Genomic DNA, 15,022 nt, shown 5'->3' on the forward strand with positions numbered 1-15,022 from the left:
ATTTAAAGAAAGTTCAATGCCAAAATCATATTTTGGGGCCTTGGGGTCGGCCTTTGTCTTTCATATGAGGGTTCCACTAAAACATCTACTCAATCCATTTTTATGACTTATAGCTATTATTGAACAATTGTGTTTTTACATGACTAATAACGCTGATAAGTCTTCTAACCAAGCAATCTATGTGATCCTAGGGTTTTCCCTCGATATCATGTATCGACCCTACCATTCATCTAAAAGTCACATGCATTGTAGAAATTTAAACGTGAATGTAGGTCTTTTGAACCTTATTTCTCAACCAATTAAACGGATGAGTGAGTTGTCAGAGGCGGATCATTTATTACCAAAGTCATACGCCAATCATAAACACAAACAATTCTAAATGTATGACATAATTGTATGCATGGAGGGTACATGTGATGTTCAAAGACATTTCTTGAAATTATTCACAAATTTTTTTTGAGATAAAGTGATGTATCAGTTATGAAAGGCATTCAATTACCAAAGCTAGCTCGGAGCTCACATAAATGCACTCACAAGCGTTGTATGCATTTTGAATATAATTCAAATCATGACTTTTACGATGTCAAATCAGGATTTAAAAAGGTTTAAAAATATTTAGGATTAAGGAATATATAGGCTATGAAACACATTAAATTGCCAAGATTAGCCTAGGGCTCGCATAAATGTACTCACGAGCATCGTAGGCATTTTGAATAATGTTCAACTCACGATTTTTCCTTAAGCCAAATCAAGTTTGGAAAAGAATTTTTAAACAAATTATTTTTGGGAAACTTCATATGTACCAAAGTATTTTTTAAATTTGATTTAAGAAGACAATTCATCCAAAAATCATTTAACAATGGATATTGAGGTATTTAAAGCATGGAATGACCTAGGTTCATGCACAAACTAACCTAAAAAGTTTATCTAAATAATCACAATCATGTTCACATCAAGAAATTTTTTGACCAAGCAGAATGTTACAGCAAAATTGAATAATGTCCATCAACAATCTAGTTTTAACAAAAATCACTGATATGTAGGACATAATAACGAACAACTTTTGTGAAGAAAATTTTCCTAAACAAGCTATACATGATTTTAAAATAAAATAAAATCAGACAACAAGCAGCAACATATCAAAAAGTTGTCAAAACAACAGGACCTTTAGCCAATATCACAAGGATTTGTCTTATCAAAAAAAGTCTAAAAATCATCAAATTTTCACACAACATAGCCAATATGTTGACAAACAAGTTTGGCTAAAAGGCCAAGTGCAGAATCGTAATAGAAAAAATGGAACAAAAATATCAAAGGTCTATACAAACAGGGGTTAGAATAAGAATTTGAATTTGATCCAATGTCTAGATTTTGATCTAGTTTTGAAAAAATGGAAAGTGATCCAAACGATGAGCGATTTACGTGAAATTAGTGGCATTGGAAACTTCTAAGTGTGCCTTATGACTTCTTAGAAGGGCTCGAGTCTAAACTGAAAGGGCTAGTAAGAACACCTAGAGGAGGGGTGAATAGGTGTTAAAAGAAATTTTTTGCCCTGAAACGTTTATCAAAACTTTTCTTCCAAGTGGAATCTACAAAGTAATAGACTAGAGCAAGTTTAAATAAATTTATGAATGAATAAAAGAGTTCAGTGAAGAGAATTAAAAACACAAAGATTATAGTGGTTCGGCTTAGATCAAACCTCCGTCCACTCTCCTGCGCTAACAGCCCACTTACTGGATTTTACCATGAATCAAAAGAGATTTTACAACTTGTGATCTTTGACTTTTTCAGTGAAGTGTTTCTCCTGGTTTCTCACAAAGTCTCACTAAGGGTTTCTCTCTTTTTGTATATAGTTTTGAGTTCAATGATTGAGAAAGTAAAGAATTAGAAAGCTTCAAATTTTGAAATTTGTCTTTCATGCACTTCTTAGAACAACTTAGCAAGATCACCTTATATACTCCTTCATGCTAAAACGATCGTTGGCACTTTCTAAAAGAGTTCTTCCAATCTACCCGTTGGACAAAATCAATTAAGGAGATCTCGAGTCGTTTTAGGAATGTGATGAAAGCTCATCAATCCTGCTTGCCCATATAATTAAGATCTTGGTTCCATAAGTAAAACCTTCCAAGTTTGTTTGCCTTAAAAAAGATCTTCATATTAGAATTGATTCAAATAAGAATAATCAATCAAGTAAATGCTATGTCCAGCCATAAGGTCTTCCAAAAACCATATGAATCAAATCCTTGAAGGTAATCTCGTATCTGGATAAGTCTTCATTCTTCGGTCTAGAAATTGTCAATGAGGGCAGACTTTGAGATTAAAGTCTGGCGGTCTTCAGACTATAATACTTAAGTCTGCAAGTCTTCAGACTAGAATTTTGGAGAGTTTTGTCAGTTTCAAAACAATAAAGGAGTTTTCTCTAACACAAACTAGGTCAATTAAGTACTCTAAGATCAAGATCTCGAAATATGCGCATGTTAGTAATTGAAAAAAAAAAACACAAACATACATCAATAAATCTCAAAACCATTCAAGTAATGCACAAATGACATGAAAAAAAAAATCACATGCGACATAAAATTAGATGTGATAAACAATTAAGGTGATTATCTAACCCTAAATCGGCATAAGAAAATGTCATGCAATTCGATAACAATACAAATAGACTCAAGATTCAGGATGAAATGCTTGAGAGTTTCTAGGTAAACATGTGCTCTTACAGCACATATTAATCATGCAAAATGACACTTAAATGCAATGATGTGAACATGTATTCAAACCTTATAACATGAGATTTAAGTGTCAATAAGACATTATCATAAAATTTGGATCTAAATGACTCAAACAAACATGGCAAGGTGCATGTACAACAAGATTTGTTTTCAGCATTAGTCATAGAACGTGCACGATTTCAGATATCTCAAAATGTGCAAAAAACTCTTACAAAAAATCATACACATAGAACATGCGATGATGAATGTTTCTCATTGAGAGTTCAAAACCTAAATGTGATCACATGAATCGCAGCAAAAATGACAAAACAAAGATGCACATTTAGACTATATACCGATGTAGCATGTTTTAACCTTAACTCATACAATTTACTTATTTACCAAGGTCAAAACTTTGCAAAGCATGGAGGTAAGTATACTAGAAGTGTCAAAAGTTGTGTACGATGCTTACTTTGGTGCCAAAAGTTTATGTCGAATCACTTAAGTGCCAAATTGGAGAAAAACGATCATTTTGGTGCCACCGCCGAGAGATTGTGGCTAAAATGATTACATGGCTTTTATATTTAAAAAAATAAAATCAATATGGCTTTTAAACAATGTCGTATTCCGTCCTCCTTAAGAAAATATCGTTGTCTTGCCGTCATACGTGGATGACCTCACAAAAATGACGTTGCACAGCTCATATGGGATTGAAATTAGGATTTTTTTTTGTTTGATCCTCGCCCAACACCGACCTAGCTCGCTTGGCCACCATCACTTGACTACTATTGCTCGGCCACCATCGCTCGGCCTCCATCATAGTTGCTTGACTAGGTGAGCGAGGAGAAGATGAGGTTATTTCTCGGGCAAGAAGTGACATGAAGAATAGGAGGCGAGAGCGGAGGAGGAGGAAGAAGGGGGGTTGAAGGTGGAGAGAGTGAAGACAAGGAGGGCAAGGGAAACAATGAGGGCGTAGATAGAGATGGTGGATTGGGTTCTACTCAGGGAGCGATTGAAGTGGGTCCTTCTAAAGGGAGAAGGAGAATGAGGAGGAGAGGAGGAGGAGGACAAAAGCTTGGGCTTGTTGACAATGTCGGATGAACCGGACGCGGAGTTGTGCTAGTGCTGGTGTCGGTGTTGGTGTTGGTGTCGCTGCTAGTGCTGGTGCTAGTGAGATGTTCTTCGGGGAAGAAGACGATGGGGAAGCCAATGCCATGCCTTCTCTCTCTCTCTCTCTCTCTCTCTCTCTCTCTCTCTCTCTCTCTCTCTCTCTCTCAATTTCGGGATTTAGGGTTTTGACTTGGGGGAAAAACACCAAACGGCGTCATTTTGTTGTTTAGATGTTGATTGTACTCTCCGTCAAGCTACATCGGCTTCAAAAATTAATAAAAAAGTACAACGTCGGATTTTCGGTCGATCATATCGGCGTTGGCACTAAAATGATCATTTTTAAAGTTTTTAGCATTTAAGTGATCCAAAATAATTTTTGATATCAAATTGAGTGCCATACATAATTTTTGGCACTTCTAATGTACTTATCCCCAAAACATGCATCAAATTGAATATATATATATATATATATATATATATATATATATATATTAAGTGCATTTGTGGACTCAATTTTATCAAAAGAAAATTCGGACTAATGTAGGATAAACTGTCCTATGTTCAGATCTAAATAATTTTGACATAATTAAACTCATTCAAAAATTGTGAAAAAATTACATGATATTTTTCACATAATTACGAGCAACTTTCATGAAGAAAAGTTCTTTTAGAAATCAATACAAAAATTAGTAAAAAATGACAAAATCAAAGAGCAATACGAGCAGACTAACTTGGACTTGGATCGATTAGATTTGACCTAGTTAAGCACATTCAAAAATCATAAAAAAAAAAAAAAAAATTATAGGACGTTCTCCACACAATTACAAGAAACTTTCATGAAGAAAATTTCTTCTAGAACTCAACACAAAAATGATAGAATCAGAGATCAATACGGAACAGATTAACCTAGGCTTGGATCTGAGTAGATTTGACCTAGTTAAGCACATCCAAAAATCGTGAAAAAATTATAGGTTATGCACAAAATGATTTGAAACAAAACTCATGAGGTAAGATTATCCAAAAATTATCACAGAAGGCTACACAAAAATAGTAAAGTCTTATTTTGGAGCAAAAACAGAACTAAAAGTCCAACTGAACTACAGCAAAATCGCTCATTTTCGGAGATATTTTTTTAGGGTCAAACAACGCTCAATTGGACCGTGCAACCTTTCGTTTCGAAGCTCGAGATGTCTATTATCTAATTTTAAAGGATTCGAGTTGAAACGAGGTCGATTCGAACCTCGTTTTGGTCAAAATAGTAAATTAATTCTAAGGTTACGAAATTGCAAATTTAAGCAAAATCAAGCACAATCATTCAAGTTCAAGCTTCAACATTTCATCAAAGATTACATGAGCATAGCATATATCCCTAATAGTAAATTCTAGCCTTGGTTGGCTAATCCAACCTTGCTTCATGGGATTCGAGACCGAGAAATTACATTTTATCACGATTTAGTCGATTTTGATTGAAATTGATCGAAGTTTTCGCCAAAACCTCCATCAGACCACCACAAACCGCAAAGGACTAGATCCGGACAGCAAGGAACAACTTCAAAAGGTGGCTGAATCACCTACAACAAAGGAAAATAGAACCGGTCCAAGAGTTGAATCGGTTTCGACGTGGCCAAAGTAGATTGATTCACTGGTGCTCTTCCGATGACCAGGTGGTGAAGACCAAACCATGAACAAGTGATTGACAAGCCCGAGGATAGATCGGAGTAGGAACGCCGCGAGCAGGGGGCTTGAACTGGTGGTGATGGTTTCTTAGAAGAAGGATTTGGTCAAACTGCGGGAGAGAGAGAGAGAGAGAGAGAGAGAGAGAGAGAGAGATTTTGGTGGGAAATAACAGAAAAGAGAGAGATTGATGAGAGAGAGAAAATTTCGTGCATAAATGAAATCCCCCTAAAATGGAAAAAAAAATCACTTATATACTCCCAAATTAAGCGATTTCGACTGTCGGTTCGATTTGATGGTGAAATTTTGATCCAATGGTCAAAAATCGATTTCGAATGCTTCATCATGATCTCGAGGTGACGAGTAATTAATCTAGTGGGTTTGATTTGCAAATACCCAAGCAAAAATCGAGAATTGCATCAAAATGTCCGATTATGGGTTAACTTCTAATTAGATAAAATTCAAGGGTCAATCTTTAAATCAAGAAATTGAAGTTGCAAAAGTGAAATTGATATTGGGAGAATCTTAGAATCGATTGCCGAAGGTTAGGAACAGCTGCAAAGGGGCTGAATTAGCCAGCCCTGCTAGCGGTCGATTAGATCGATTAGACTTGTTTAGTCTGGTTCGGCCAATTTTTGATTGGTTCTTGATCAGTTTGGTTTGGTTCTCATTATTCATTGACTTGGGGTCCTTATGACTCCAAAATTTATGCAATTTGCTCCCTAAAATACCAAATTGAAAAGGGATTTTACCCCATTTAAGAAGAAATTGGTCAATTAAGGTACAATTATGCTAATCAAACCTTATGAACATGATCTAGGGTTCTTTTATTGACCTAATTGAATAATTATCGTGAAAAACAACGGGTCAACATTATGGGTGCTTTAAATTGGGCCTAAATGACTAAAATGATAAAATTTGCAATTCAATTAGCAAAATTATAAATTAACTAAAATTGAACTCAATTAGTGTCACAATTGCCATGTCTAATGAACTACCCATGTAAGATCACTTATCGCATTCAAATTGACCTTGAATTGAAGCGCTCGGGCTTAGGTAAAAAATGGATCTAAGCCTAATATTAAAATTGGACCTAGATTTATGAAATTAAACCATATCTATGAATGGGTCAATTCAAATTTTGATGATTGATGCTTAACGCTTGACTTTCTTATGATTGAGAGAATAAAATCCATTAAATTGATAAGTTCTAGTGTGAATTTTCCGAAATTGATTATGAATTTGGACTTATCTTAAGAAAATGAGCGAGAAACAATTGTCATTTGCAAGTCATGAATAATCGATTTTGGTTCCCTAATTATGGCTCAAAACAGCAATTCGCATTTTGACTCGGCAAGTCATGAAATTGAACACAAAGCGGATTTCAAATAGTCCCTAAAACAAATGTCAAAGAATGAACTGTACCTAATTATGACTAGAATAAAAGTTATATTATTTTTAGTCGATTTAGAACCTAAAACTGAAAAAATTCAAAAATCAAGATTCTTAATTGAATTTGTGAAATTTTCAACGCAAAAGTCAAATTGACATAAAATGAAATGTGTTGTGAATTTTTTTTTTTTTCCATTTTGTTTATCAAAGATTTGACCAAAAGGCAACCATTTAGTTGACTTTTCCTAAAAGATTGATTTTTTGGTCAAATCTTTGAATTTTCAAGAAATTAATTTGACAAAAGTGAAATTAAAGCTAAATGAAATCTTTTTAGGTAAAAAGTCAATTTTTGACATGGGATTGAATTTTTGTCAAAGGTTGACTAAAAGCCAACTCAAAAGTCAACCATTTGACTTTTCGATTTTTTTCATGAAAATGAGTTAGAAATTGCTTAAAAACAACAATGCAAAAGAAAGAAAAGAAAAAACGACGCTTTTGGCTTAGAAATTAGGCTCCATCGCTATCGAAACCCAAATCTTGACTTTTTACCTTTTATCGACATGTTGACTAAAAATTAAGTGTCAACAGCTTTGGGTTCAAGATTTTCCCAAATTGGAATTGGTTAAAAATTCCTCTTAATCGAACCATGAACACCCCTACCTGTAAGAAAGGGCAGTATGGCCCCATCCTATGACTAGTGAGGGTTGCGCACAACCTTGACATCCACCGATGGGTTGTGCAACCCTCACTAGTGCTCGATGTGGGGAAGACCGTGTGAAACATTCTTATACTTATCCATAGTATGTGAGCCACGTTATATCAATTATTGAAAAGTATGAATTCTAGTGAGGACAGCTTTGACGTGATAATTGAGATGGAATTGGGTCACATATACCATGTGCATTCAATATTCACTTGGATGGCCCAGGCTCGACTTGAAGTGGAAGTCTTATAAGCGAATTATTGCTCAGGACTGAAAGGGTTAGTAACAACACTTAGAGGGGGGTGAATAGGTGTTATGAATTTTTTTTTTTTTTGCAAAGTTCAGTAGAAGTATTTTCTTTTAGAAAATGATATATTTTGAACGAATTCAGACTTTAGCAATTAGATGAAACTACAAACAAAATAAAATGAGTTCATGGAAGAGAATAAGAACATAGAGTTTATAGTGGTTCGGCTTTGATCAAGCCTACGTCCACTCGCCCACGTCGACAGCCTACTAGCTAGATTTCACTAAAGATCAAAAGAGATTTTTTACAGCCTTGATGATCTTGACTTCACAATAAAGAGTCTCGCTACTCTTTCATGAAGTCACACTATAAGTCTTTCTCTCTTTTAAATACAAATTTTAGCTCAGTGAATGAAATAGCAAGGAACTAGAAAGCTTTAGACTTTGAAACTTTTCTTTCACACACTTATTGAATGACTAGAGACGTCTCCTTTAAATACTCCTTCATACCTTCTTGACCGTTGGCATTTTCCAAAGAAATTTCTCCAATCAACTCGTTTGACAGAATCAATTAAGGAGATCTCGAGCCGTTGAAAGCCCATCAATCATGTTCGCCCATACAATCAGGATTTTGGTTTCCATAAGTAGATTCTTTCCAAGTTTACTTGTCTTCCAAAAGATTGGAATATCGAAATTGATTCCATTAAAGATACCCAATCATGCAGGTGCTATATCCAACCAGAAAGCCATCCATAAGCCATACGAACCGAACCTTTGAAGAAATAAAGATGATCTTGCGTCTGGATAAGTCTTCATTCTTTAGTGGCATTCAGTTTGGAATTTGTCAATGTGGGCAGATTTTGACACTAACGTTTGGCGGTCATCGACTTTGACATTAAAGTCTCGGAAGTCTTCAGACTAGACTTTGGATAAATTTTGTCAACTTCAAAACATTAAATGAGTTTTTTCCAACAATGACAAATGCATGAACTAGCCAAACTAGGAAAGTCTATAAGTGTGCTTGTTGTGAGCCACGATTTTTGAAGGAGTTGACTCCACAATAATTTTTAATTATTTGTTATTTATTTTTATGTGATCCAAAACACGCTGTTAGTATCACAGTAAATTACAGCTATATAAGCATTTCATATTTTCATTTTAGAACTTGGAAACAAAACAAAATGGGGATATCTTCTTTTTCCTAGGGACTCACGTATCCGTTGTTTACCAACTCAATCTATTTGACAAAATGCGAATTAGAGATAGTGTACTATTTAATCTGCAACACAGATAGAAGACCAAAAGGCACAAAGCTTGACACAGCAAAAGGAAAAGAAGGAATTGAAAAGAATGACTGAATACAAACCAACAAGCTCCCCGCAAGAAGGAACGCAGCTTTTTATTAGCCAACTACGTGTTGGCCAAATAACATCTGCAAGGACCAGTAGTACAACATAAATGAAAGACTAGAATCACAACCCCGAAGCATCTCCCTATGGAAACGAAGCCACGATTGACAATGCCACTGAAAATCTTTTATTTTTTTTAGCTCGAGAAACACACTTTCACTGGCCAACCAGATATTGACCTCCCTAAAGTGCGAACGGAACATTTCTTTATTCTTCATTTTTTTAAATATTTTGTATGTTTTTCCTCCACCGTCAAACCAAACATCTTCAAAGCTTACACATAACACATGCAAATTATTGAATGCGTGTGTTATTTGTACTGAAACTTCAACCCAGAATCGTGCAACTTCTCGTCCATTACTTGGTCAATCCTGTCGGCCATCTCAGCACTCGGATAATTCACCCAATCTCCAACCTCCCTCTCCCGAAGAACCACTTGTTCTCTTGTCCAGTCCACAGACTTTCCGCTCTTATTCACCTCCAATGAGCTCAAATTGTTGAAACTACACATTCTCAATATTCCATCCACAGTCCCGTCTCTCAGTTCTTCATCGCTGAATGGACACCCCAAGAAATCAGCCAACCTACGAGCAAATATTGGGTGGTCCGGGACCACCACGTCAGCGTGGTCCCGGACCACTCATATGGCGCCACATATGAGGGGAGGGTGATATTGCTAGTATGAGTACCTAGAGGGGGGTGAATAGGTATATAAAAGATTTTTCTTCAACAATTGCACAATACTAGACAGTTGAAGGAAACGATAATCAAAGTAAGATTGAGAGAAGAGAAAATTGAACACGCGGTTTATAGTGGTTCGGCTTATATCAAGCCTACGTCCACTCTTCTTCACTGACAGCCTATTGGCTGGATTCCACTATGAACAAAAGAGAAGTTACAGCACAGCTTTGCCTTGATTCCACCGGTGTAGATGTTCTACCACACCTCCTCAAGATTTCTCACAAATATAAACTCTCTTTTGTATACAAGTATTCGCTCAAAGGATTTGTCTAAACAAAAAGGAGCTTCAGACTTTGGAATTCTTCTATCGCGCACACCTTGAACAACTAAGACAATCCTCCTTATATACTCCTTTATGCCATCATACCCGTTGGCACTTACCAAAGGAATTCCTCCAATCTACCCGTTGGACGGAATCAATTAGGAAGATTGTTCAAGCTATTAAAGGAACGTGTTGATAGCCAATCAATCCTGTTCGCCCATACAATCAGGATCTCGGTTTCCATAAGCAGAACCTTCCAATATTATTTAGGCAATCACCGGATCTTCAATTATCGAGTCAATCTTCGATCAATCAACCCGTTATGTCTTTTCCAGCCACGAGATCTTCTCCAGTTGATAAGGTTAAATCCTTAACGAAACATCCAAATCTGGATAACCTTTCTTCAACGGATTAGAGACTGTCAATGAGGATAGACTTTGAGTCTTGAGTCTGGCTGTCTGGAGGTCTTCAAACTTTAAATAGCAGAGTCTGCAAGCCTTCAGACTAGACTGATAGAAACGTTTTGTCAACTTCAAAACACTTCAAGAAGATTTCTCCAACAATCTCCCCATTTTTGATGGTGACAAAACTTTCCTGCAGATTTGGATATCTTTGACACCAAAACATTTCTCAAACACATATGCATATCTTATAGAGATAAATGGCTAACAGGATAACACTAGAATCTGCAACCACAGAAAATAGGTTAGTTCAGTATATGATGAAGCCATTCATAAGATATCAATATTAGTTAATAGAAGCAGTCAAGTCCAAGTCTAGTTCAGTTCTCATCCAAACACAAAACAAAGTCAAACAGAGTTTAAACCACAAAACAATCTAACAAACAATTAAAAGTTTAATGAATGAAAAGTTTTTGATCAAATCTTGCATCTCTCCCCTTTTTGTCATCATTAAAAGGATGAGATGAAGTCAAGATTGCTTGGGAACGCGGACAAGCTAGAAATCTTCCATAGATCGAACGATGCCTTCCCGGCCTTTTAAAGTCTTCCTTTAGTTGTGCAATCTCCTCACTCTTGGCATTGGCCTGATTCTTAACAGAGAGGGCTTGCATTTTATCATTCAATGAACAGAAGAAGCTTGACCTTCATTCTTCAAGCTTTGAACTTCGCATCCAAAGGCATAAATTTGACCTCGCATCTCCAAGAGAATATCCATGATTCTGTGAAAATTTGCTCCATTACCAGTCCCGAGTACTTGCTTCGGCTCGATCGATGGAGTAAATGCGGACGATGGTAGATCGGTATAATCTCGCGAGGTTTGGCGATGAAACTTCATGACCTTCTTAAGGGAACGAGATGCATAAACATCATTTGGGTCCGGCGGTGAGCGGCGACTCCTTCACTTGCATCGGGACATGAAGACTTCACTCCTTTCTCCCCGATCTCCCCGTTTCCATGCCTACGGTGGAGAAGAGTGTTCCTCGGGTTCTCCTTCTTCTCTTTTTCTTCTTGGTCTTTCCTCCTCTGTTTCTTTTTCAGCTTCTATTTCTTCTTCTTCCTTCTCCTCTGCTTCTTTCGTCATTTGTTCCGATTCTTTCGTGGAACAGGGACGACTTAAATTCTTCAAAGCCATTGCGAGAGATGGTGATGTCTTCCTCATCATCTTCATCCTCAACGAGGAGAGCTCTTCTTCTCTTGGATGGAGCAACAATGGGCTCCTTCCCTTTCTTTTTAGCCTGAGAAGAGATTTGATGAGATTTGGCATGAGTCTTCTCCTTGAATTTCTCCAACTCCTTGCTCGGTTCCTTCGGACGCATTTTGGTCACCATTTTCAGTCCTACCACCATATGATCGCATGGTCGAACACAAAAGATTTGCGGAGGCTGAATATTCGGATGTCCGAATAACTTCGTAACAAGGCTTGGGTAAGGGAGTTGACCTCTGTCCTTCATCATTGCTCTATACATGTGAAACATCACGGTGTGAGGGAGAGAAAACATTTTTCCAAAGAGAATGGCATACATCGGCTTGGCCTCTAAACTTGAAACATCGGTCTTGGAAGTTGATTTCGGTCGGAGGCAATTAATCACAATCTTGTGAAGCAAGATGTTGAATGCACCCATCCTTAAGTAGGTGATCTTTTCATCTGTTCTCCTGTCCTTCACCAGGTTCAAGTGTGGCCCGAGCAATGGAAACTTTGATTGGTTGATATCTTCCTCTTTCGACTTCTAACACATCTCGACATATTCATATCCACAACATAGTCTTAGTCTTTAACGCTGAAAGAGAATCTATTCGCATCTAAAAAGCTTAAATTTGAATAGAAATATGCAGTTAATTCAGCATATGCCTCTGTAGAGTCAGAGCAGAACTTTTCAAGTTGAAGATAACTGAACTTTTCCCTCAAGTTCATATTCACAGCATCCAAAAAATCAAAATCCACACTCCTAGGGTTTATTACCCCACGCTTCAGCAATTTCGAGTACAGATCCTTTTGCTCCTTCGATTTGAATAAATCTCCCCTTTTTTCCTTGATTTTCAACCGCAACACCCATTTTTGGTTGAAATTGACTGTATAATTTGTCATCATCATTCCCATCTACAGGATTCGGCCCCAATCACGAGGATCACTTGGGATATTCGCAAGGGTTTCTTGACCACCCCTTTATGAGCAATTCCCAAACTTTCCATTTTTCGCAGAAAGATATATTCGTTCCCATGTCATTTGTCTTTAAGAAAATCATCTATGTAGTTCAAAGGAGTACGGATTCCTTTTAAAGCACGATATAGCTGGTAAATATAAGCGGGCTTTTGAACTCTTACAGGGTCTGCATCCTCGATGATTTCTTCCTGATGTTGATGATCAACGCCTTGAGGACTAGATGGAGGAGAATGACGCTGCTGAGAATGTTGTGGGCTCGCTTGCTGTTCTGGAGTCACTTCTTCTTCAGTAAGATCGAAGTGCGTAGGCCCCTCACTCATTCGCCGTGGTCCCCTGCTTGCGATTCTTGAAGACTTTCTTGAAGATGACATCTTTCTCGGTTTTTTGGAAGATTCCTTGCTTGACTTTCCCGGAAAGATGACAACTTTTTGAAGATTAAACAAAGAAGACAAACGGGAATGGAAGATCGATGCTTTCTAGGGTTTTCGAGAGTAAAGTGAAAAGGAATCGATAGTGCTTGATCGGTTAAAAAGAGGGATAAACGAACCGTCACAAAGGAAATAAAAAAATGCCTTTTCAAAATAACTGTCTTTTTCCACAAAAATAGCCATTTCAAAATAACTTCCTTTTTGAAAATGAAACGATGCAATATTTACGTCAATTAAATATAGCAACAATTTAAACACGGTCGACGATCGTACCTTTTCAAGATGAGATTTAAGGAGAGAAAAGACTTACGGTCGACGGTCGTACCAAGACTATCTTTCGGATAAAGTCTTGTAAGTCGAGTTTGAAAGTCTTTAGACTTTGATATCCTCATACCTCAAAATGTTGAGTCTGGAACGTATAGATTCAAATTGATTTTTCTCCAAAGGCTTTGTGAATATATCCGCCGATTGATTCTTTGAGTCAACAAATTGAATTGAAACATCTCCATTTTGAACATGGTCTCTAATAAAGTGATGTCGAATCTCTATATGCTTTGCTCTTGAGTGGAGAATTGGATTTTTGGTGAGGTTGATAGCGCTGGTGTTGTCGCAATTAATCTCCGTGCATGAGTCTTCAATTTCAAAGTCTCTTAGCTGCTATTTTATCCATAGAATTTGCGAACAGCACTTCCAAGGGCTACATACTACGCTTCGTTGTTGAAAGGAACACGTGCTTTGTTTCCTTGAAAACCAAGACACTTTGTCCCGCTTCCAAGCAGCGGCGGGTTCCCGAAGTGCTTTTTCTATCAACTCGCAACCGGCTAGATCTGCGTCGAATATCCCAGAAGATTAAAGTCTCCTTCTTAGGATACCAAAGACCAATGCTTGATGATGAAGCAACGTATTTAATGATGCGTTTCGCAGCACCGAGATGGGATTCTCTAGGATCTTGTTGAAACCTAGCACGAGATGCAAACACTCAACAAAATGTCGGGTCTAGAAGCGGTAAGATAAAGAAGTGAACCAATGATGCTCCTGTACAGCTTTTGATCAACTTTCTTTCCTTCTTCATCTTTGTCTATCTTCAAAGAACTTGACATTGGTATGTCGGTCTTTTTGCACTTTTCCAGTCTAAACCTTTTGACAAGATCATTAACATATTTTTCTTGATAAATAAAAGTTCCTTCCTTCAATTGTTTTACTTGAAGACCAAGAAAGAATGTTAACTCTCCCATCATACTCATTTCAAATTCATCCTGCATAGACTTAGAAAATTTCTTGCCTGATTTTCATTAGAGGATCCGAAAATAATGTCATCCACATATATTTGAACAAGTAAGAAACTTTTGTTTTCCTTTTTGATTAATAAAGTCGTATCTACTTTACCTTTGACAAAACCATTTTGTATTAAAAACTTACTTAATCTGTCGTACCAAGCCCGAGGTGCTTGCTTTAAACCATACAAAGCCTTTTCGGTCTAAAGGCGAGTCCGGCTTCTTTGGGTCTTCAAACCCTGGTGGTTGTTCCACATAAACTTCCTCATGGATAAATCCATTTAGGAAGGCGCTTTTGACGTCCATTTGGAATAACCTGAAATTCTTATAACAAGCAAACGCAAGTAATAGTCGAATAGCTTCTAACCTTGCTCTTTGGAGCGTAAGTCTCATCATAGTCTATTCCTTCTTCTTACGTATATCCCTTGGCCACGAGTCTTGCTTTGTTTT

Source organism: Eucalyptus grandis, chromosome 2, assembly GCF_016545825.1.
Source record: "Eucalyptus grandis isolate ANBG69807.140 chromosome 2, ASM1654582v1, whole genome shotgun sequence".
Lineage (NCBI taxonomy): Eukaryota > Viridiplantae > Streptophyta > Magnoliopsida > Myrtales > Myrtaceae > Eucalyptus > Eucalyptus grandis.